General features: G+C 46.6%; 1 long non-coding RNA gene across 3 annotated transcripts in view; it reads right to left on the bottom strand.

Moving 5' to 3' along the window:
• Nucleotides 1-23,350, bottom strand: part of LOC142829819 (uncharacterized) — a 195,494-nt gene that overhangs the window by 23,730 nt on the left and 148,414 nt on the right. For all 3 annotated transcript variants that reach the window (XR_016349852.1, XR_016349851.1, XR_016349850.1), the window contains 2 exons: nucleotides 11,845-11,915; nucleotides 11,420-11,516 (listed from right to left, as the gene is read on the bottom strand). This is a non-coding gene — a long non-coding RNA (uncharacterized LOC142829819). The remainder of the gene's footprint in view (nucleotides 1-11,419; nucleotides 11,517-11,844; nucleotides 11,916-23,350) is intronic.

Below are 23,350 nucleotides of genomic sequence, written 5' to 3'. Positions count from 1 at the left end.
GGTGGCGACAGTGGGTGAGGCACCCCACACTAGCTGCGCCCCGACGGCGGCATTTCCATTCAGGCGGCGCTGAGGGAGCCTGGCGCGCCCGGTGCATTGTGGGCCTGGGCTGGGAGTCCCGTTCGCGGGAGGAGTCAGAGGGAGGGCGAGGAGCGAGCCGGTAAGAGGGAGGAAGGGGGGGCAGGTAGGGAGATTTAAAGGGGAATCTGCCTCCGCTGTTAAACACCCGACCCTGCGCCGGGCTGCAGCCTCCGGACGCTGCAGCGGCCGGTCAGGGTGCACGGGGCACGCTTGGCCCCAGCCCCAGAGCCCAGCCGTGGGGCAGGCGGGGGAAGGGGATGCGAAGCGCCGCCGGGGCTGCTTTAAAAAACTCCCCGCGCTGAGGCCGGCAGGTGACGGGTTACATTTTTCACCCGCCAACATTTCTGTTACCGCTGGGGCCCTGTGCCGTAGAGTCCCCTGGCCGGGGAGCCTGGCGCGCGCCGCTCACAGGGAACATTCCACCCCTCTCCCATCCTCCCCGGCGCTGCGGCAGCGGCAATGGGGGGCGGCTGCCTCCCTTCGCCTCCAAAGGCTGCCCCGGCACCTCTGCTTGCAGTGAAGGGTTAACTCTGCTCCTGCTGACATTTTACCTGTCCCCCCCCTTCCTCCGTGCTTTTCCTGCTAATAATTTCGTGTTTAAGGGAGATCGTCCGTGCCCCCCACCCCCGCTTCTGCACAGCTTCTTGGAGGAGCCTCCGGGGGTGGGGTGGGGTGTTGGAAGGGGATTGCTGTGTGTGCGGCTCTTTCCTGTGCACCGAAAGCCGGGCTCCCGCACGGCTGCACAAAGAGCAGCAGTAGAGGCCCTTACTTGCCATTAAAGGCAGCAGCTTGGAATTTAAGGTGTCCCAGAGCCATGTCTATCCGCAGCCCTCAGCGCTACACTCAATGGAGAAATGCTCGTTGCAGTTTTTCACCCTGTAGATATCCCTCACTTGTGTTGCTATTCCCTGTCCTTGGGTTTATTTTGGGTAGGTACCTGGTCCTGTTCTGAGACACGCCGCCTGACAGGCGGTTCAGCCGGCACTGCCCGAGCGCCACAGGGGAAGTGCCCCCCGCGCCGCAGGAGGCGGCGACAGTGGGGGAGGCACCCCGCCCCGCCAGCTTTGGGTCCATTAGCCCTGCGGACGCCCCTGGGCAGCTCCAACACCCTCTGCTGTCGGCTGGAAGGAGGGTCTTGAGAATAAAGCTTGAGAATAAAGGACTGAGGGAAGTGAGGTGTGGGAGAATAAAACTGAGCTCTGGAGAAATCCTTGGCTAGAGTTTCCCCTACAATATGAACCAGTTCTGACTTACATACAAATTCAACTTAAGAACAAACCTACAGTCCCTATCTTGTAAGTAACCCGGGGACTGCCTGTAAATCAACCTAGCCAGGGCTTTGTCAAGTCTAACTTCAGGTTTGTTTGAAATCTATCCACAGATCTGATTACTCAGGTTCCTTCCACATACAATGGGCTGAATCCCTGATCTGAACACCCACAGGTTGTACTATGATTAAGAAATGTCTCCTCATCCAAATTTTACCACTTGAATCCTCCTTTCATAAAAACAAACTAAAATATACATGCTGTCAGTACTATTCAATATTGTGTAGAACCTAGCATAAGGCATTTCTTTACAATATACTGGTTTAGTTGATGCATGAAGAGCATTAATTTCTAAGGACAAAATGAGGCTGTGGGAAGGCCAGACACACTTCTGACCCCCAGGTGGGACGCCCTTCCATCACTAGCCACTGCTGGAAAGAGGTTGAGGACAAGGGCACAGGCACACACAGACTCTGGAGTGCTGCACATGGCACCCGGGCATGCCTGCACACCCGAGGCACCACCCAGTCCCAGGGACAGCGCTGCCAGGTGCAGGTGTGTGTGCAGCCCCGATGGAAGGCCAGGCAGCTCCAGGCCCCTCTCCAAGACATGGGATCCCAATGTGGCCAGACACTTCCTTTGCCTGATGGGCCTGGGGGATGGCAGCTGTGTGCAACTGCTCTAAGGCCTATCCCTCCCATCAGGCCACTGCCCCCCACCCTGGAAGGAAGGCCTCCCCCTTCCTCTCCACAATCTTGTGCAGAACACAATGCTGACACTGAGTGGGGGATGTTGTGTTCCCCCACATCGAGAAGGATCAGAAGGCACCTGAACCATGCCTCAAACGCCCAAAGGCGCATCTCACCTGGATGCGGGCCCTGCCCAGATGGACACTGAAACAGTCCCTACTTGGGTTCAGGTGGGTTCCAACTATTGCCCACCCTCAGTTGGGGGAGCCCAGGGTGGCAAATCTGGCCACAACGGGGTCTAGGTCTCCTAGCCAGAAGACCCTGCAAATCAGGTCAGTGTTTATGTCCCTCACCACTTGTAGAAGGAGACAAACAGTCAAAACAGAGAATCAAAAGGGGTGTCTGAGCCCTTGGGAGATTCCTGAGTCCTCCCCTTTATTCCCCCTCTCCCACAAATACCCCAGGAACCACCCCCTATGAAGCCTGCCTCCCCCTGCAGGGCTGTGAGAGGGTGGGACTTCAGAATCCCCCAGAGATGGGGATCCCACCCCCAGCCCACACTCCCAAACCCCCTTTCCCTAGGGGTCCCCCTTTCAAGTAGTCCCCTTCAGAGACTGTGGCCTGAGATTGCCTTATCTCCATGAGGAGGGCCCTGACAGTGGACTTTCCCATGCCAAACTGGTTGCCCACAGACGAGTAACTGTCTGGCGTGGCGAGCTCCAAGATGGCGATGGCGACCCCCTTTTCTGGGGGGATGGCAGGTCGCATCTGGGCTGATGGAAGGCAGGGGCAGGGCCAGGGGCACAGCTCAGTGAACATCTCCTTCTTCATGCGGAAGTTGTGAAGCCACTGCTGGTCGTCCCACTGCTCCATCACCAGCTGGTCCCACCAGTAGGAATTGGTGTCCAGCCTCCAAAAGTGTCTCTCTACCATGGGGCGCAATTGCAAGGGCCTTGCTCCCGCACACAGGCAGAGATTCTCAATGATGATCTCGGAGTCAAGCTCATGCAGGACCATGAAGGCAGCCTGCACAAACTGCTGCAGAAACTGCAGCATGGTAGTGTGGGGTCATCGCTTGCCCGGAGGCAGCTCTGGCTCCATGTTAAGGACTGTGCTGTGGTGTCCTGAAGCAGGGCAACCAGAGTGCACACTGCAAATGCTTTGCTGTCACACGGAGAGGTAGGCAAGCAAGCAGAAGAAGCTGACAAACAGCTGTCCAGGGGGGTCCCTTTAAGCATGTGTCTCAGATAACCTTAGGCAACAGCACGCAGAAGCAACTGTTCACCTAATGCCCTGCCTGAACTGGTTCCGGGTGGCCTTAAATGCGAGATAGTGTCCAATCAGTGTGGAAGCTGTATTTTGAAATGGCACATCGCTATTTCATTGTGCTTTTTGCATGTGGACGCGGTCTTTCAAAATAAGCTTTTCTGGAAGATCTCTTCCAGAAAAGCTTATTCTGAAAGAAGCTTACTATGTAGACGTAGCCTCAGTCTCTCTTTAGGGACTTATAACACCAACATTATACCTGCTATCTGGAGACCTCCCTGGCATACCTAACACCTGGAGCAGAACACAGATGGATTTTGTTTTTTGCATTGATTTAGGTGGCAGTGATGTCATTAACTATTGAAAAAGAACACAAAATCCTGAACTCACATCTTGGCAGACTAAAACATTCTCCCTCCATGAATTGGAATCTATGATGGGCATAAAGAATGAGAACCACTGAGATACATTCTTAAAGCTAAATATGGGGAAGAAAACCATACACATGGAGGTGTGAACTATAAACAAAGCTATGTTAGAAGTTCTGCCCATATACAATGTCAAATTCAACAAAGTTATAGATAATCTGCTTCAGCTCCCTAAATTTCATAAACTCACGTCACAGGAGCTCTGAATTCAGAAGTAGAGACCTTATTAACCTCAGTTATGTATTCTCCCCCTTTGCTCCCAGAGTACTCGCAACAAATGCCACTATTCTCATCCTTAACTGGTACCCCGGACCTCAACAAGCCCCACCTATGCCGCAAGCCAAGTCATTATGTTGAGGAGGAAAGCTTCAGAGATGTCAAGGAAATGCACATCAGTCACCAAAGAGGCCAGAATAATCAAATGGTATGCTTTAGCACAAAGTTGCCAAAAGAGCACATGGAACGCTTCAGTTCATGATGGATCTCCTTTTTCCTGGCCCCCTCTACACTGGCAAGCTTCTCTTTTCTAAACTTAACATAGTGAGAGTTCAGACCATCCTAATAACCTGTTCACAGCTGCAAACAATATCCACAGGACAGTCTATACATCTGTCACTCAATAACCAACCCACTCTAGTAGGAATTACTGGATCGTCATTAATATGGACAGTAATCGCATCCAGCATGATATGGTGGTTGCAGAGCTTGGGGGACCAAATGTGATCAGTGCATACCCATTGTCCACAATACCTGGTCTTGGAGAGCTGGATCTGCCTAACAAGTTAATTTGGAAATTATAGCAATTATAGCATTTACCAGAAGCTTAAACCAATGGGGATGGTCCGTATTAGAGCAGGGAGTAATCATTTACATCTAACATACTCCTGACAAAAACAACAACAAGGAGTCCAGTGGTTCCTAAAGACTCACAATTGTATTATGCCATAAGCTTTTATGAGTTACAACTCACTTCATCAGATGCATGAGGTGAAAGAAAAAGAAACAGATAATAGGGATACAGAGATAGGAGTGTTACATCAGAGCTAATTCATTCAGGGTGGATGTGGATAAGAAGATGAGAATACCTCAAATGGAAAATTACTGATTGCAATTATCAGAGCCATTTCCAGTTCCTATTCAAGATTTTTTGCTCAATACAGGAATAACAGTAAATGTATTGGGCTTTACTATATAGGGGTATGTCTACACTACCCTCCTAGTTCGAACTAGGAGGGTAATGTAGGCATACCGCACTTGCAAATGAAGCCCGGGATTTGAATTTCCCGGGCTTCATTTGCATAAGCGGGGAGCCGCCATTTTTAAATCCCCGCTGGTTCGAACCCCGTGTAGCGCGGCTACACGGGGCTCGAACTAGGTAGTTCGGACTAGGTTTCCTATTCCGAACTACCGGTACACCTCGGAAGTTCGGAATAGGAAACCTAGTCCGAACTACCTAGTTCGAGCCCCGTGTAGCCGCGCTACACGGGGTTCGAACCAGCGGGGATTTAAAAATGGCGGCTCCCCGCTTATGCAAATGAAGCCCGGGAAATTCAAATCCCGGGCTTCATTTGCAAGTGCGGTATGCCTACATTACCCCGCTAGTTCGAACTAGCGGGGTAGTGTAGACATACCCTAGGAGGGTAGAACAGAAAGCCACATGGTCCCCTCTGGCCTTGAACTCTATGAATCTATGCACATATCTGTGATGGATTTATTTTGGGGGTCATAGATCTAGGGTGGGAATTAGTCAATTTCCCAAAGAAAGTAGCATAAAAAACCCCAAAGAAAACACCAAAATACTTCCTCTGTGTAGGTACAAGATAGTAGGATACTGCTGAGGAAGAAAAATCCAGTTTCTCCAGATCTACTTTATTTGTTTGGCATGATCTAAAGGAATACCTGAGTGGGAGCTCTGAAGATATTGGGAATTCAAGGAGCTGAATAAAGCTGCCCTGGTAAGACTGAGATGAGCATTTGCATATTATTAATTTGTGCCCACTAATTACTTTCTTTACCTGTGTAAAACCACTTATGTTTGAATTGCCCAACTGACCACATGCTGGGGCTTTGCTCCCAGCCTCAGCTGGAGATGGACAGGAGTAAGGGGGCTTAGCACTCCCACTTTTAAAAATGTTCCTGTACCCAGTGGTGAGAGCAGCATCAGAGGAAAATGAGATGTGTTATGAAGGTACAAGCTAAGAACAAGAGGCACATTTTGGTGATTCTGACTGCTTCACCCTCTTGTCTAGGAGGCACCAGTTATCCAGTTGATCGATGCTAGTTCTTGCAAGAGATGGAAAGATTAGTTAGTGACAGCCAAAATTTCTGTCATTGGCTAGCACATTGGCAACACTCTTTTTGGAGGTCACTGGTAGCATCCCAGAAATTTGGCTTCAGATAAGAGGCTGACAACATTTCTAAATGCCTGGGATTAAATATACCAGGAATGTAATAGAAATTCATCTTTTGGCCAATGGTGAAATATTGGTTTTACTGCTGACGCTTACCAGGTATACAATGAAAAAATGATCTTGTAACAGCTGACTGAAGCACAGATTATAGAGTTCATGCACCTGATAAAGCTGGCTGACTTTCACAGAACACTGCTGTAAGAGAAAGAGCATTGCCATAAAACTACCTAAACAAAGACAAACATATTACACTTAATTTTTTAAAGGGAATGAGAGAAAATCTTCTCTGTATTTTGAGGAAAGGACGTTTTTAAACAGAGATGGGGCAGAAATAAAACTGCAAATGATCTGGACACACCAGAATATACAGTAATTGGATTTGGAATTGTTTAGAATTCCAACCACAAGGAAAATTTCACCCTTATCTCCACAATGGACTGAATGAATTGCCAAGATCAGAATGTTTTGGCCCTATACTCCCACCTACTTTTAAGGATATCTCCATTTCCATGTGGACAGTGTGCATTTTGGAGACCTATTTTAAGAGTAACAGCACCCCAGTTCTTCGTAAATTAAAGAGCAGCACCGGATAACAAATCTTTCCCTTTTATATTATGTCTCAGTTCCGAATCCATGGGACACAAATGAGATCAGCATATGGTCTAGAAATTGGAAAGCTGTGGGACTTCCATGTGTCCAAGATAGGAGCAAATGGCTGTCCCACAGAGGACAGGGTATGTAGTTGCATTTCTCTATCATGCATGCCAGTGCTCAGAGAAATGAAGTCATAACCACCTCCTCTTTGCTGGATAGTGTATCTAAGACAGATGCTAAGTCTACACATAGGGTTTGAAACTTTCCATCTCTTCTGGAGTTCTCCGCTTTTAGAGGTCTTCTCCATGGGAAGATTGACCAAAATAGCTCTATCAGAATAAGTATTCTGCTAGAGCTATGCTAGTGTAACTCTCCCTCTGTGGATATTTTATTCTGGAATAATTACCCTGCTTTGAAGTTTCCATTTCAGGAGCTAATGCAAATAACAAACTCAATTGTTTTTGTCTCTGGATTCTTTGGGCACAAAGTTGCAAAGGACAATTCCTGAGAACGAGGAAGAGAGAGAAATATGAGAAACCACATTTGTACCCTATAGTATTAGATAGGAATGTATTACATAAAGCACTGTTACATCTGACATGCATGCAAACACTTAGACATAACCAGCAGAGAGAATTTCATTTAAGGGAAAGTAGGGATAATTTTTTAAGTGCAGGATCCATGACAGTCTCCTGGCAAATTCTGAAATACCAAATGAAATTGTTTGCAGAAGATTTTAAGACATTTAAAAGCAAATGTTTTATATTGAAACATAGAAGCCAATTGGTATTTATCTGAGATTCCATGGTAAATTCTGTTCTAATAATAAATTAATAAAACCACAGGGCCTCCAACACATTGGCATATTTCCCATCACATGCAAACAAAAACATATGTACAAATATCACACCATCATCACAAGAAATATTTTATTTTAAATTAGGTCAGCCTTTTCCTACTGAAACAGGGGTCTACATACACAGAAAACTAGTGCCTGTGGTCTACTTTCCAACTCTGATTGGATCTCCTAAACCACCCTCAATGCCTGCCACCTTCTTACACAATTGTGTATCTCAATCTCTCCTAATGTTCTAATAAGAGCTTTTATTGCACATTGTGATTTCAGTATCAAACTTCAGAGGCATAATTTTAATTTTTTCTCCTCTTTCTCTTTCCTTCAAATTCAAATGAATGTTTCTTCTATGACATATAAGGAAGGAGTATAAGAGAGCACCCCTTCCTTTTATATAACCTACCTGTACATCTCCAAGTACTATAATAGGTAAACTGAGGCACAGAGCACTTAGATGTTTTGTCCATGGGCACATAGCAAGTCAGTGGCAGAACACGTATATTGTATTGTTTCTTATCCTCTCCCTTCTTCTATGTTTGCTTACTGTAGTCTAATATTTCTACAATATTTATTCAATACACATTGTCATTTCACTTTATTACGAGCATTCATCTTTCATCTCTCTGTTCTGTTTCCAATACTCTTCCTCTTCTTTCTCTGTTCTGCATTTCAATATGGCTAAATATTTCCTCCTTCATCACCGCTACTCCCAGATTTTGCCTTAAATTTTCTGCGACATAACTGATAGTTTGTGTCTGTATGCAGTGTTTCATAGGCTTATGTGTAGTGCTGGGGAGGAGCCAGTAGTCATGGTCATTGTTCCTCCTAAGATTTTCCATCCATGAGCAGAGTGAGTTTTGTCTTGTGCGCCAACAATGAGTTCATGAGCACTTGTTCGGATGTGTGCCACTGTGGCACCCACCAGTGGTGCTGCTCCCCAAAAGGATCTCCCAGGTAGTGCCTCTTGGGGAGAAGGTGAGAAGTGCCCTCCCACCCCCAACAGCTCTACTGGGCAGAGCAAGGCAGGGCAGGGACTGCCCCCAAGCTGCTCCTCGCCAGGCTGCTGTGAGTCCTGGGGCTGAGGAAAGCTGCTGCCAGTGCACAGGGTTTGCAGGGAGTGAGGTGCTGGGGGTGGGGCAGTGACATGTGGGGAGCGGGGGAGAACAGAGGGTTGGGGGGCAGGGGACTCTGAGGGGCAAAAGAAAGGTTTGGGAGGGGGAAAGAGAGGTGCAGGGGGCCCCAGCACCAGGAGCAGCTGCACCACAGCCCGGCTCCAGCTTTGGACAGCCATCACATGGCCAGCCCAGGGAGCAGTATGGAAGCCACTTGTGGCCCTGAATACAGCTCCAGCCGTGGGAGAATGAAAAGGGCCAGAGCCAGGGCCAGGGCCAGCCACAGCCACCAAGCAGCCCCCCACCACATAGCTCCAGCTGGCAGAGCAGCCCCAACCCCCTACGTAGGCCCCCCGACCTGGCCCCAGCCCTCCAAGCAGGCCAATGCCCCCCCCCACACACACACACAACATGGGAGGCCCCAGCCACCAGATCAGACCCAGGCCCTGGCTGCCCTCCCCTGCCATGTGGCAGGCCCTGGCCCCAGCCACTGGAGGAGGCCCTTGGTCCCCCAGCTCCCAGAGTCGGCCCCCAGCACCAGCCTTGGTTGCCCATGAGCAGCCCTGCCCCACCATGCCACCTCAGCCCTCCAGTACCCCACCACCTCAGCTGGCCTCAGCCCAAAGCAGCTGCCTGCCATGCCATTCCCCTTCCAGCAGGAAGGTAAGTGCTACTGTGTGGCTTTGCAAAGGTGAGTGGGCAGAGAATTTTTTGAGCACAGCCATGCAGGTGCACACCTTAGCAGGAACATGTAGGTACCACTGACATAGGAAAGGACAGGAGAGAAGTCCCGGAGATCAAATTTAGGCTGTTAGGAGAGAGAAATTCAGGCTGTCAGTGGTAGCGGGTCTGAAATCCTTCCAGTTCCACGCACAGGACCAGGTAGGCAGGCAGAACTGCAGGGTCTCAATGCATGGATGAGACAATGGTGTAGGGAGGAGGGGTTTAGATTTATTAGGAACTAGGGAAACTTTTGGGATGGGAGAGCCCAAATGGAACCAGATTGCTGGCACTTAAAATGCAAAAGGTTGAAGAACAGTTTTTAAACTAATGGCTGGAGAAAAGCCAATGGATGTGGAGGAGCACATAGATCGGACAGAGACATCTCTTAGGGGAGAGTCTATTAATAGAGATTCTCTGTGTTTAAGGAGGGGAGGATAGACGCTGATAAAAGATGGGTAAGCTCAGACGAGAAGCAAACAAATGAAAAAGAGTACCAATCGAACACACCAGGAAATGGCAGACAGCTAAATAGTGACAAATTTTTAAACTGCTTATAAACAAATGCTAGAAATCTAAAAAATAAGATGGGTGAACTTGAGTGATTCATACTTAAGGAGGATATTGATATAATAGGCATCACAGAAACTTGGTGGAATGAAGACAATCATTGGGACTCAGTCATATCAGGGTATAAAATATATATCGGAAGGACAGAACAGGTTGTGTTGGTAGGGAAGTGGCACTATACATGAAAGAAAATGTAGAATCAAATGAAGTAAAAAATCTTAAATTAACCAAAATGCTCCATAGAATCACTATGGATAGTAATACCATGCTCTAATAATAATAATATAGGAGTAGGGATATATTATTGACCACCTGACCAGGACAGTGATAGTGACTATGAAATGCTAAGGGAGATTAGAGAGGCTATAAAAAATAAAAAACTCAGTAACAGTGGGGGATTTCAACTATCCCGTATTGACTGGGTACACGCCACCTCAGGATGGGATACAGAAATAAAGTTTCTTGACACCTTACAAGACTGCTGCATGGAGACTTTTCAAAGACACCAAAATAGAAGCCCAATTTTAATGTATACTCCAAATTAAAAAAAAACAACACAATAAGAGAACAAAAAAAGTGCCACTGTGGCTTAACAAGCAAGTAAAAGAAGCAACGAGAGATAAAAAAGCTTCATTTAAAAAGTGGAAGTCAAATCCTAGTGAGGTAAATAGAAAGGAGCATAAACACTGCCAAATTAAGTGTAAAAATGTAATAAGGAAAGTCAAAAAGGAGTTTGAAGAACAGCTAGGCAAAAACTCAAAAGGCAATAACAAAATGGTTTTTAAGTACATCAGAAGCAGGAAGCCTGCTAAACAACCAGTGGGGCCCCTGGACGATCGAGATACTTAAGGAACACTTAAAGATGATAAAGTCATTGCGGAGAAACTAAATGAATTCTTTGCTTCAGTCTTCATGGCTGAGGATGTTAGGGAGATTCCCAAACCTGAGTCATTCCTTTTAGGCAACAAATCTAAGGACCTTTGCCAGATTGAGGTGTCATTAGAGGAGATTTTGGAACAAATTGATAAACTTAACAGTAACAAGTCACCGGGACCAGATGGCATTCACCCAAGAGTTCTGAAAGAACTCAAATGTGAAATCGCAGAACTAGTAACTGTGGTTTGTAACCTATCTTTTAAATCAGCTTCTGTACCTAATAACTAGAAGATAGCTAATGTAACACTAATATTTAAAAAAGGCTCTAGAGGTGATCCTGGCAATCACAGACCAGTAAGTCTAATGTCAGTACCAGACAAATTAATTGAAACTATAGTTAAAAATAGAATAATCAGACACATGGGTGAACATAAATTGTTGGGGAAAAATCAACATGGATTCTGTAAAGGGAAATCATGTCTTATTCGAGTTCTTTCAGGGGATCACTAAGCATGTAGACAAGGGGAATCCAGTGGATACAGTGTACTTACATTTTCAGAAAGCCTTTGACAAAATCCTTCACTAAAGGCTCTTAAGTAAAGTAAGTTGTCCTGGGATAAGAGGGAAGGTCCTCTCATGGGCTGATAACTGGTTAAAGGACAGGGGAAAAAAGGGTAGGAATAAACGGTCAGTTTTCAGAGTGGAAAAACATTGGTCCTGGAACCAATCCTATGTAACCTATTTATAAATGATCGGTAGAAAGGGGTAAACAGTGAGGTGGCAAAATTTGAAGATGACACTAAACCGCTTAAGATAGTTAAGACCAAAGCAGACTGAAGAGATTCCAAAGGATCTCACAAACCTAGGTGATCAGGAAACAAAATGGCAGATGAATTATAATGTGGTAAATGCAAAGTAATGCATATTGGAAAAAAATATCCCTATCACACACATAAAATGATGGGGACTTACTTACCTATAAGCACTCAAGAGAGAGATCTTGAAGTTATTTTGGATAGTTCTCTGAAAACATCACTCAATGTGCAGCTGCAATCAAAAAAGCAAAACATGTTAGGAATAGAGAATAAGACAGAATATCTAAGTGCCTCTATATAAATACATGGTACTCCCACATGTTGAACACTGTGTACAGATGTGGTCGCCGCATCTCACAAAAGATATATTGACATTGGAAAAGGTTCAAAAGAGGGCAACAAAAATGATTAGTGGTTTGGAACAGGTGCCATATGAAGAGAGATTTAAAAGACTGGGACTTTTCAATTTAGAAAAGAGAAGACTAAGGGGGGATATGATAGAGTCTATAAAATCATGACAGGTATGGAGAAAGTGAATAAGGAAAAGTCATTTTCTTGTTCCCATCACATAAGAACTAGGGGTCACCAAATGAAATTAATAGGTAGGTATCACTTTTAAAACAAAGAAAAGGAAGTTTTTCTTCACATTCAACCTCTGGAACTCCTTGCCAGAGGAGGTTGTGAAGACCAGGACTTTAACAGGGGTCAAAAAAGAGCAAAATAAATTCATGGAGGTTAGGTCCATTAATACATATTAGCTAAAATGGGTAGGAATGGTGTCCCTATCCTCTGATTGTCAGATGCTGGGAATGGGTGACAGAGGAGGGATCACTTAGGGTATGTCTACACCACAGTGCTAATTCGAACTAACTTAGTTCGAATTAGTTAATTCGAACTAAGCTAATTCAAATTAGCGCAGCTAGACTTAAAAACTAGTTCGAATTAGCGTTTTGCTAATTCAAACTAGCATGTCCACACAGAGTGGACCCTGAACAGAGGTTAAAGATGGCCGGAAGCAGTGTCAGCAGGGCATCAGATGAGGATTTAAAGCGTAGAGCTGCTGTCTCAGGCTAGACGAGGACTGTGCTTAAAGGGACCCGACCCCCACCCCGAACAGACAGTTCTCAGGGTTCCCCGCTTGCAAAGCAATCCTGGCTTGGAGTGCCCTGAGTGCCCACATACGGAACTTTTACACTACAGTGTTACTTTGAAATATCTCATTTATAAATAGTTAATTTGAAATAAGATATTTCGAAATAACGCATCTACACACAAAATGCATTTTGAAATAGCATGTCCACACTGAGTGGTCTCTGAATTACATTTAAAGCCGTCTGAAACTTGCCACAGGCTGTCATCCGGGGGGAGGGAGCAATCGGGGGGCTGCAGGAGAACTTCCACCCCGAGAAGCCCGCAGAGCCAGCCCAGTCCTCCCCATCGGGGGCGCGTACCCCATTCCTCCCTCACCTCCTTCCACTTACCCTTCCCTAGCCCCCCTTCCTGATGTACAAAATAAAGAAAACGTGTGTTCAAAAACAGAATCTCTCTTTATTGAACAAAACTCGGGGAGACTGGGAAAAAGAGGTGGGAGAGGGGAAGAGAGAGGCTGGGAGAGGGGAAGGCAACTAAAATGATCAGGGGTTTGGAACAGGTCCCATATGAAGAGAGGCTAAAGAGACAGGGACTTTTCAGCTTAGAGAAGAGGAGACGGAGGGGGGACAGGATAGAGGTCTCTAAAAGCAGGGGTTGGGTGGAAAGGGTGCATTCAGAAAAGTTCTTCCTGAGTTCCCATAAAGAAGGACTAGAGGACACCAAAGGAAAGGAACGGGTAGCAGGCTTCAAACTAGTAACAGAAAGTTGTTCTTCACAAAGCAAAGAGTCAACCTGTGGAACTCCTTGCTGCAGGAGGCTGTGAAGGCTAGAACTAGAACAGAGTTTAAAGAGAAGTTAGATCAAGTCATGGAGGTTGGGTCCATGGAGTGGTATTAGCCAGGGGGTAGAAATGGTGTCCCTACCCAAAGTTTGTGGAAGGCTGGAGATGGATGGCATGAGACAAATGGCTTGGTCACTGTCTTTGGTCCATCCCCTCCAGGGTCTCTAGTGTTGGCTGCTGTCGGCAGACAGGCTACTGGACTAGATGGACCTTTGGTCTGACCCAGTACGGCCATTGTAAGCTCAGGGCTCAGGGTCGGGGGTCTCAGTGGACCACCTTGATTTTCATGCAAACCTGCTCCTGGGTGGCCAGGCTGGCAGCTCTCCTGCCCTAGACGGCCACTTTCTTGTGCCTAGTACGGAGGTCATGGACGAGGTCCACGATGTCTGCACTAGACCAGGCGGGTGCCCGCCTCTTGTGGTCCTGGCCAGGCTCCCGAGAGCCGCCAGCCTGGTCCCGGGAAGAGGCGGAGGGCTGGGGGGCATCGGGTGGCTGGCTCATGGCGTGCCAGGTGCAGGGTCTGCTGGCTGGGTGCTGGCAGGCTTGCACCTGGCACGGGCACCGTAGCCAGCCTGTGCCCCTTTAAGGGCTCCGGGGCCGGGAGGGGGGCATACGAGTTTCCCTGGTGGTGCCCAGAGTGGCCACCAGGGAAAGCTGGGGAGGGCTAGCCTCCCACTAGTTTGAATTAAGGGGTTACACAGCCCTTAATTCGAACTAGTAAGTTCGAACTAGGCTTAGTCTTCGTGGAATGAGGTTTACCTAGTTCGAACTAAGCGCTCCGCTAGTGTAGCGCCTATGAAAATTAATTTGAACTAACGTTCGTTAGTTCGAACTAACTTTGTAGTGTAGACATACCCTTAATGATTATCTATTTCTGTCACTCCGTCTAGGGCATCTGGTATTGGCCACAATCGAAAGACAGGATACTGGGCTAGATGGACCTCTGGTCTGACCTGGTATGGCCATTCTTATGTGTGGCAGCAGAGCCTCCAGTGATTGGGAAGAAAAGGTGGGTGAGGAAATAAAATGAGATATTAGCTAACCCACTTTGTCTCCTAATAGTTTCTCCGCCCTTTCTTGTCCACAGCACTCCCTTTTCTGAAAGCCCTTTGGATCAGTTCCTCTCATCTTCCCCTTCCACTCACTGTAAGACACCCTCACCTTTGTTTTAGTTAGCACCATTAATGTTAATTTCACAGCTCCGCAGCCAATTGTACCAACTGAGATGATCTCCTGCTGTTGTTTTTAAATCAACCTCTACTAGCCTATGACCTAGAAACTACTGACAAAAATTCTCATTTTATTTTTAAACTTCGTCTCTCTACTAGCCTAAGAGACGGTGCTGCGATTATGCCAAAGATGAATCCCAGCAACTCAAGTGAGGTGAAGCTCCCTGAAAGTGGCATCCTTCCGGATCCTGTCAGCTGTGTTCCAGCACTATACAAACAGCCCTTCTGTATTTGCGGTAGGCAGCCAGACCTCCTCCAAGGTTCTGCATTTTAAAAAACTTTTTTTCATGAAGCTGTATGGGAGACTTTCTGTAGGCTGCTCACATACAGGACAGCGCTCATCAATCAGCACTGGAGTGCCCTCTCCTTTCTGCTGACTTAACTGAATGTGTGGCTGAGTCCCTATGATAATGGGCCACCTTCCAACTTTGAGCATGACTCATAGAAGACATGTGTCAAAGGTCTCTGAAAGGAAATACAATGAAATAGACAGATGGGGGCAAGTTTATCCCTGGTGTATCAGTGGAATGACACCAGGGAGAAATCTGGCTCATTCTTTTATTGTTTTTTTAAATGGTTCAAGACCTAAAAAAGGTAGATGCTGTGCAGGCGGTTCCTTAAGGCTATGCACAATTAAAATGATTTTTAAAACAAAAAAAGCTGTTATATTAGACTCCTTTCTATATTAAAAACAAATCTTTTACTGACATTAATTCCATAAAGCACAGCATGCATGCAGAGCTGGCACCAGGCATAAGCAAATCTAGTGTTAAATTCTCAAATATACCAACATATTTCCACAATAAAAATGGAAAAAATCTGAAGAAGAGCACTGTTGAGCACTTTCTATATATTTCTACATCCCACTCTCAATTACACTGGTGTAAATCTAGAATCTCCTATTTTAGGAGAATTTGGACTGAGACCTTTATATTGGCCTTTTTTGTCTCTCTGAAAAGACAATAAAGCAAATAGCATATAATAAGGCAAAAACCAGGCAAATCCTTTTTTAATGTAAAGAATGTCTAATGTCTCAATTGAAATGAAACCCCTCTTGCCATGAAATAAAGTACAATAGTTCTTGGTTTTTCTTATATTCTAGGTTCCTTGGTTTAAATTTGATCTGTTTATTGGCACCCAATACAGTTACTGAGAAGTTTTATTTGGAGATACATTTGGAGGAGATTCAGCTGAGTTTTGGCCACATTCATTTCAGTCTAGTTTTGGGAGATTTCCACCTTTCTTAGTCTGCAGTGCCTGGCCTTGTTCCAGCTGTAATCTACTAGAACTATGTAATCATGTTTTTAAAGGGCTACGTTAGTTTTTCAAAACTGCTCGCATCATTTCTGTTTTTTTTTAAATAAAATATCTTAACTTTTGTTCTCGTCTGCAGAAATGTATAACCTGAAAACATATTTCTGCTGGATGCACAGGACATTTTATAAGCAGTGATGGGGAAATTCCAACACTTTGGGAAGTATATTGCCCAAACCAGCAAGCTACTAAGCACCTCCAACTCTGATTGAGATCAACCTGTTCATGAGCAATTTGCAAAGAGAAAAAAAGCAATCTGTTGAACAAATTATTCTACATATGTATTCACTCAGTGTTACCTATAATTTCTTTAATAGAATCCACAATGGGTCCTGTAAAAGCAAATAATTTTCCATTGGATTTATTATTTGGGGTGTTTGTTTTAACAGGTTGCTCCCTAAATATTCTGTTTTTTGTGTGGGATTGTGCCATGATACTTATTAACGTTAATAAAGGCCTATGTCTCTTCTTGAAGAGATCCCCCTCAAAGCCTGGTGTACTGCGGGTAGAGAAACACTGAGCATTACATGAGCACAGAGGGTTTTTAAGTTTATTAATAAAGATATAAAAGACCAGCAGTGCTAATGGTACAAGCCTTTTACCTCTAGGTAACTCATTTTAATCCAGACTAAGCCCACACATGAAACTCAGATAACTCTCCAGTGGCCTAGACCAATTTTCATGGGCAAGATAAAATCACAAAAAACCCTGATACAAGTGGCACCTTCATATGTTTTCTCAGCTGGGAATTGATGAGGATATGCTAGGCAAGAGCACTGTTTCCTCATTCTGAGCATTACTCCTCCAGGGAGGTTACTGTGGGTTGTCTGGCTTCTACCCACACTGAAACTGCTCTGTTGGGGTACGTCTACACTACAGTGTTACTTTGAAATATCTAATTTATAAATAGTTAATTTGAAATAAGATATTTCGAAATAATGCGTCTACACACAAAATGCATTTTGAAATAGCACGTCCACACTGAGTGGACTCTGAATTGCATTTAAAGCCGTCTGAAACCAGGTCCGGCAGGGCATCAGGTCAGGAGTTACTTTGTGTGGCTGCTGCCTGAGGCTATCTGAGGTCTGTGCTTAGGCCTATCTGAGGACCCCTCCTGGACAGCCGGTTCTCAGGTTTCCCTGCTTGCTTGCCTACCTCGATGAGGGACAGCAAAGCATTTTTGTCTCTGCGTGCTCTGGTTGCCGTCACTTGGGACACCACAGCACTCTGCAACATGGAGCCAGAGCTGCCCCATGGCACTCTGGGTACGTCTAAACTACATGGCTCCATCAACGGAGCCATGTAGATTTGTTGTTTTGGCAAAGGCAAATGAAGCCACGATTTAAATGATCGCGGCTTCATTTAAATTTACATGGCTGCCGCGCTGAGCTGACAAATAGCTGGTCAGCTGTTTGTCTGCTCAGTGTGCTAGTCTGGACGCTCCCCTGCCGACATCAAAGCCCTTTGTCGGCAGCCCCGGTAAACCTCATCCCACGAGGAATAACGGGGCTGCCGACAAAGGGCTTTGATGTCCAGACTAGCGCGCTGAGCGGACAAACAGCTGACCAGCTGTTTGTCGGCTCAACGCGGCAGCCATGTAAATTTAAATGAAGCCGCGATCATTTAAACCGCGGCTTCATTTGCCTTTGCCTATGTGTCTAATCTACATGCCTCTGACGACAGAGGCATGTAGTCTAGACACAGCCCTGGTGCTTCTCTCGGATGCGTTGCTGCCAGGGCCATCCTTAGGATTTATGGTGCCCTAGGCGGGATTATTAAACTGGTGCCCCTATGCCTGACTTGCTCTTAGCAACACAAACATAAGCTTACAGTATTGGAAAACTTTCCACATACACGTTATTAAAAACAGTTTAACTTATTTAAGCACACTGTAATGCTGATGGACTAGCACTAGAGAAGTAGCACTATAGAAAAAATTCTGATTTATTGACAGAATGATAAAAATAATATAATTTTTTAAATTTGTCAACATTTTATTGGAAATTTATATGAAGAACCCTGCCCTCCTTCACCAGCTCAAGATGTGGGCCAGCTGAAGGCCAGGGTTGGCCCATGGAGCCCTGTTCACCCCAGGCAAACTTGAGGCCAGGCCCAGCCCATGCAAGTCCTCTACCCTGTTGGAGGAGCCGCTGACAGGAAAGCGAAGCTCTGTCCCCCCCCGGGAGGAGTCGTCAGCACAGCATTGTCACCCCTGTAAGCCCCGTAATCTCTTCAAGCTCCCCTCCTGAGTTCTGTACCCTCTACCTCCTGCCCTGACTCCTGTTCCCCCACCTCCCTACCCTGAGTCCCCCTCCACCAGATCCCGTGCCCTGAATCCACCCCTCCTTCTCTGACTCTATCATCTTTTGCCCTGAGCTGCCCCCCACAAACCTTCCAGCCCCCTGCCCACACATCTTAACCTCTACCCCTTACCAAGAGTCCCCCATATCTCTGCCCTGACTCCAGCCCTGCAACCTTGTACTCCTGCCCTAACGCCCCGCACCAAACCCTGTGCCCTCAGCCCCCCCACCTCCTGCCTTCACTCCAGCACCCTTCTACCCCTGCCCTGAGTTCCCCAACTCTCCCAGCCCCCTGCCCTCACTCCTGTACCCCCACCCCTTTTTATTCTAGCAAAAGACAGAAAACTTGCAAATATTGTCCACCAAAAAAACTATATCTGATGTTTTAATCACTTTCCTTCTGATATTAATACAATCTTCCTTTTTCCCTTCATTTTTGAAAAATTCTATCATTTAAATAAAGCATGTACACATTTTCCTTTTATTTTATAACCTCTCCCCCTCTCCACTCTCCCGAAATTACCTCTTAAAGATCCAGATACGCTGATAGGGACATAAATATGTAATCACAACATGCATAATATCTCCTCTCAAAGATTTTCTCTTTAACCACGAAGCTTAGAAATGTTTGAAGAAAATGGAGAATGTCATGTAGTAACAGGACTGCAGGAGATGGGGATTTATGGATGCAGGGCTTCCCTCGCCCCCAAAACAACCACCACCCCCCAAAGCAAATTGGCAACAAGACAGGGGCAGCCTTCTTCCCTCCCCCACTCCTCAGTACTGAGGGGGGGAGATGCAGGTGCTTGCCCCTCCCGGATCCCTGGTCCCAGACTCCCACCCAGGCTAAGCGCTCAGTGCCCCCTCCCCCCAATTACTCCCTCAGCCCCAGACCTGCCTCTCTCCCCTCCCCGGCGACAGCTTCCACGTGCGGAGCTCAAACCAGCTGAGGGAAAACACCCGGGCTTCTCCCCTCTGAGCTGTTCCGTGGCATTTAAGCACACTGCGCATGTGCTCCTTCGGCTCCACACAGTGCCCCGGCCAGCGCTGGAGAATTTAAAGTGCCGGTGCCAGGCTTAGGCTGCGGCGTGCCAGCACCCTGCGTATTCGCTGCCAGCTGTCCCATCGGCAGACGGACCACTGGGCCAGTCCGCCCCTGCCTCAGCACGCAGCCAGCCCCCCCCCCGTCCATCCAGCACCTCACCCAACTCCCCCTCCCGCTAGCACCTCACCCAACCCAGCCCTGCCAGAGGGGAGGAGGGAGAGAGGGGTGCTCCGTGGAGGGAGGGGAGAAGAATGGTCATTATGGGGGGCAAAAGAAAGGATACTGCCAGAGCCACAGCTTGGTGTGTCTGCCCCTGGTTGGGAGCTGCCCCCGTGGCCTTGGCACGGTTGGGATGAGGTTTACCTGGGTGGTCGACAAATACCTTTGATGTCGACACCCGCGTGTCCAGACTATTGCGCTGAGCCGACAAACAGCTGGTCAGCTGTTTGTCGGCTCAGCGCGGCAGCCATGTAAATTTAAATGAAGCGGCAATTATTTAAATTGCCGCTTCATTTTCCTATGTCTGGTAGCCTAATCTACATGCCTCTGGCGACAGAGGCATGTAGTCTAGACGTACCCATAGACAGCTGCGTTCCTCCATGTAGTGCAGAGATCATGGATGTTGGGGGCATCCCCCCAAACCGGAACGAGGTCAATGATCTCTGCTCTGGACCAGGAAGGCACCTGCCTTTTCCAGCTTCTGTCAGGCTCCTGGGAGGTGGGGGACTAGTCCTGGGAGCAGTGGAAGGCTGGCTGCCAATGGCTTGCTGGCTCATGTGTGGGCCACTAGGTCAGGGGCAGTGAATACTGGCTCTGGACTGGCAGGCCTGGAGCTGGCACAAACACTGTGGCCAGACTCTACCACTTTAAGGGCTCTGGGGAGGGAAGGAGAGGAGTTTTCTTGGTTGAGGCCAGAGTGGCCACCAGGGCTCTTTGGGAAGGGCTGGAGGCCTCCTATTTTAAAATAAGCATCTATACAGCGCTTATATCGAAATATCAATTTTGAAATTGACGCTATTCCTCATGGAATGAGGTTTACCAATTTCGAAATAAGCCCTCCACTATTTTGAAATAATTTCGAAATAGTGGTTGGCTTGTGTAGACGCTAGTAAAGTTATTTCAAAATAACGGCTGTTATTTTGAAATAACTTCGTTGTGTAGTCATACCCTCGGAATCAGAGGACTTCAGTTTACAGTTCCATCAAACTGCCATTTTTCATAGGCAGAACATAGAAATAGTTAGCTTTTGTTTTATTTTTGTTTTTTGAGAAAAGAAATCATGTACAGCCCACTAACTTGCTGAAAATTGCATTAGAAGAAGAAAACCACCTTGAGGAATTGCCTGACCACGGTAGAAAGCTAAAATGAGAGCCCTCTGTTCAAAATGGAAAAATACAATTCATATGCAGACCTTATGTGAATAAAACAGATAATACAATGCAGTTAAAGGGTGTCAATTAATGTCAAAGGCATTATCATGTGTGCAATAAAGACATCACGTTTGCACTGGACCATGAAATAAGAACAGAAAGGAAGCAGTGCAGTGGCAGAGACGGACTAGATGGGACTTTGATGCTAAGATATGACATTGCCTTTTTCATTTATCTCTAGATGCACTGCTTACTGCAGTACAGTAAATGATTTGGCTCTAGGCAAATCTAATTAAGAATGATAAACTTTCAATCACTCATGTTAGGCAAGAGTCATTGTATGACAATATTCATGGGATATTGTGACCGGTAGGGCAAGTGTGTGCTATTCATTGGCTTGCATTTATTTTCAACTGTAAATGTCCAGGCCTGTATCCTGTAAAATACTAGTTGGAGCATAAGTTAGCATGAATGTAGTTAAGTAGGCTCACACTGCTTAGGGGGAGAGGGTTTCAGGCAAGGGGGGGAGCAGAGGCAAGCCAGGGCTGGGGTCTGTAGTGGAGGGGTTGCCCTGGGCCTCGCCTAGGAATGGCCCTGCATATGTTAACCATACACTAAGTATACCTCAGTATTGTATTGGTGAAAACGGGTAAAATAATGGGCAGGGGAGTCAACAACCATGATGTGCTCCTGGGCAAGGTGGGTGGGGGCCGGCTCTGCACTCCCAGAAGGGGTTGGGCTGGGGCAGTGAGTGTGCCACGCAGCCCACCCCAGCCCTCTCTGCCTCCCAGACCATGGAGCATCCCCCGCCCCAGCCCCTAGAGCCACCCGGAGCAGATATGCAGCACTCCAGAAGTGGTTTAAAGGGCCCAGGGCACTGGGTGACACAATGGCAGCCAGAGCCATGGGGCCTTTACAATTGCCAGGACATTGGGCATTTGCCCTCTTTGCCCTCCCTGTCAGCAGGCCTGGTAATGGGCATAGAGGGCTGAGAGTGAACAGATGTTGGTCAGGTCCTATAACAGAGCGGCTACCATTTGATCCATGGCTGCTCTTTTATTGTACTCTGCTATTAGGGTCCTCTTCTTTTGTACTTAACCATTCAACTCAATAGGGAACTTGGTCTATCAGAGACAGGGCCTGTTTTATTGTTTCATACCATCAGCTCCTCAACTAAGAGTTGAGTATGTAAACTTCTAAAAGCTTATGCACAGAAGGATACCACCAATGACCCCAATTCTGTATTACCTTTATCTTGTATTAGGGCATGGATTTTTTTCCCCTAGGTATCTCTAGTATTTTAATACAGGTCAAATGTCTCTAGTATGGCAACATCCATGGTCCGACATGACATTAGTTAGCTTTACGTCTACTTTTCTTAGATATGGGCAAGTTTGTTTACAGCTGTGGTTCTCAACTTGTTTCATTCCACGGACCACCAGGCCAATCAAAACATTTTCGTGGACCACCTCCAGCACATGTAGCACAAGATGAATGACACAGCAACCGCTCAGCACGACGGCAGCAGCTACACACGCTCAGATGGAAGTTACTGGCAACACAACGCAATTGCATTCTAGGTGACGCTATGGATGACGCGCCATGTGCTTGTGAATATGGCATAAAACAGCCTAACGGCAGCGCCTGCTCACACTGTGTGACTTTGGACAATGTTTCTGTGGACCACCGAAAAAGTCACCATGCACCACCAGTTGAGAACCACAGGTTTACAATCATCAGTCCTAGCGGTCAGTATTTTTGCTATTGTTTAGCTCCAATTTACCGCTAAATGTCTTCTAAGAGCCCAGGAAGCAATGGAAGGGTTGGTAAGGCTCCCGTGGTTTGGCAAAGTCTCTGGTTTGGCACCAGTCAGTCCTAAGAGTGCCAGACTAGAGAGGTTCAACCTATAAAGGTAAGGTTTTACTTTGTCCTCAGTGTGAGGGGCCCTGTTATCCACCCTGAGACTCCTCACAAGGTATTGAGCTCCATAATGTGAATTTTGTGTAGCCTTATTTTGGGGGAAGAATTTATTATACTTAGATCAATTGGTCATGAATCTAAATAATATCAATTTTTAAAAAGGCCAGGCAAAAACATGCAGAAGTGGTAGTGAGTCAGTAGTGCTGTGAAAAATCTTCATTTTCAAATCTCAAGTCTGCAAAATTAACTTCTTCTGTTGGGTGTTACCTGTCCGGAAATAAATATTCCCCACCCAGAAATGTACTTTACTTTGATAAACTTCAGGAAAGAGTGTGCTTTTGAGAGGAGGAAAGCAGGAAATGAATGGGGAAAGAGTGATAAACCTTGAAATCAACCATCAAATCTATCTATCTATATAAATACCCAGTGTGAGATCAGGAAAGAGGAAATGTGCATAGTGTTTATTACCACACAGAATCGTGAGTCCAGCTGGCTCCATGTCCTGGAGTGGCAGGATAATCCTGCAATTAACATTCATGCCATACTGGTAAAACAG

Source organism: Pelodiscus sinensis, chromosome 6 (assembly GCF_052426305.1).
Source record: "Pelodiscus sinensis isolate ZL-2025 chromosome 6, ASM5242630v1, whole genome shotgun sequence".
Classification (NCBI taxonomy): domain Eukaryota; kingdom Metazoa; phylum Chordata; order Testudines; family Trionychidae; genus Pelodiscus; species Pelodiscus sinensis.
This window is presented reverse-complemented; position numbering and strand designations above follow the sequence as displayed.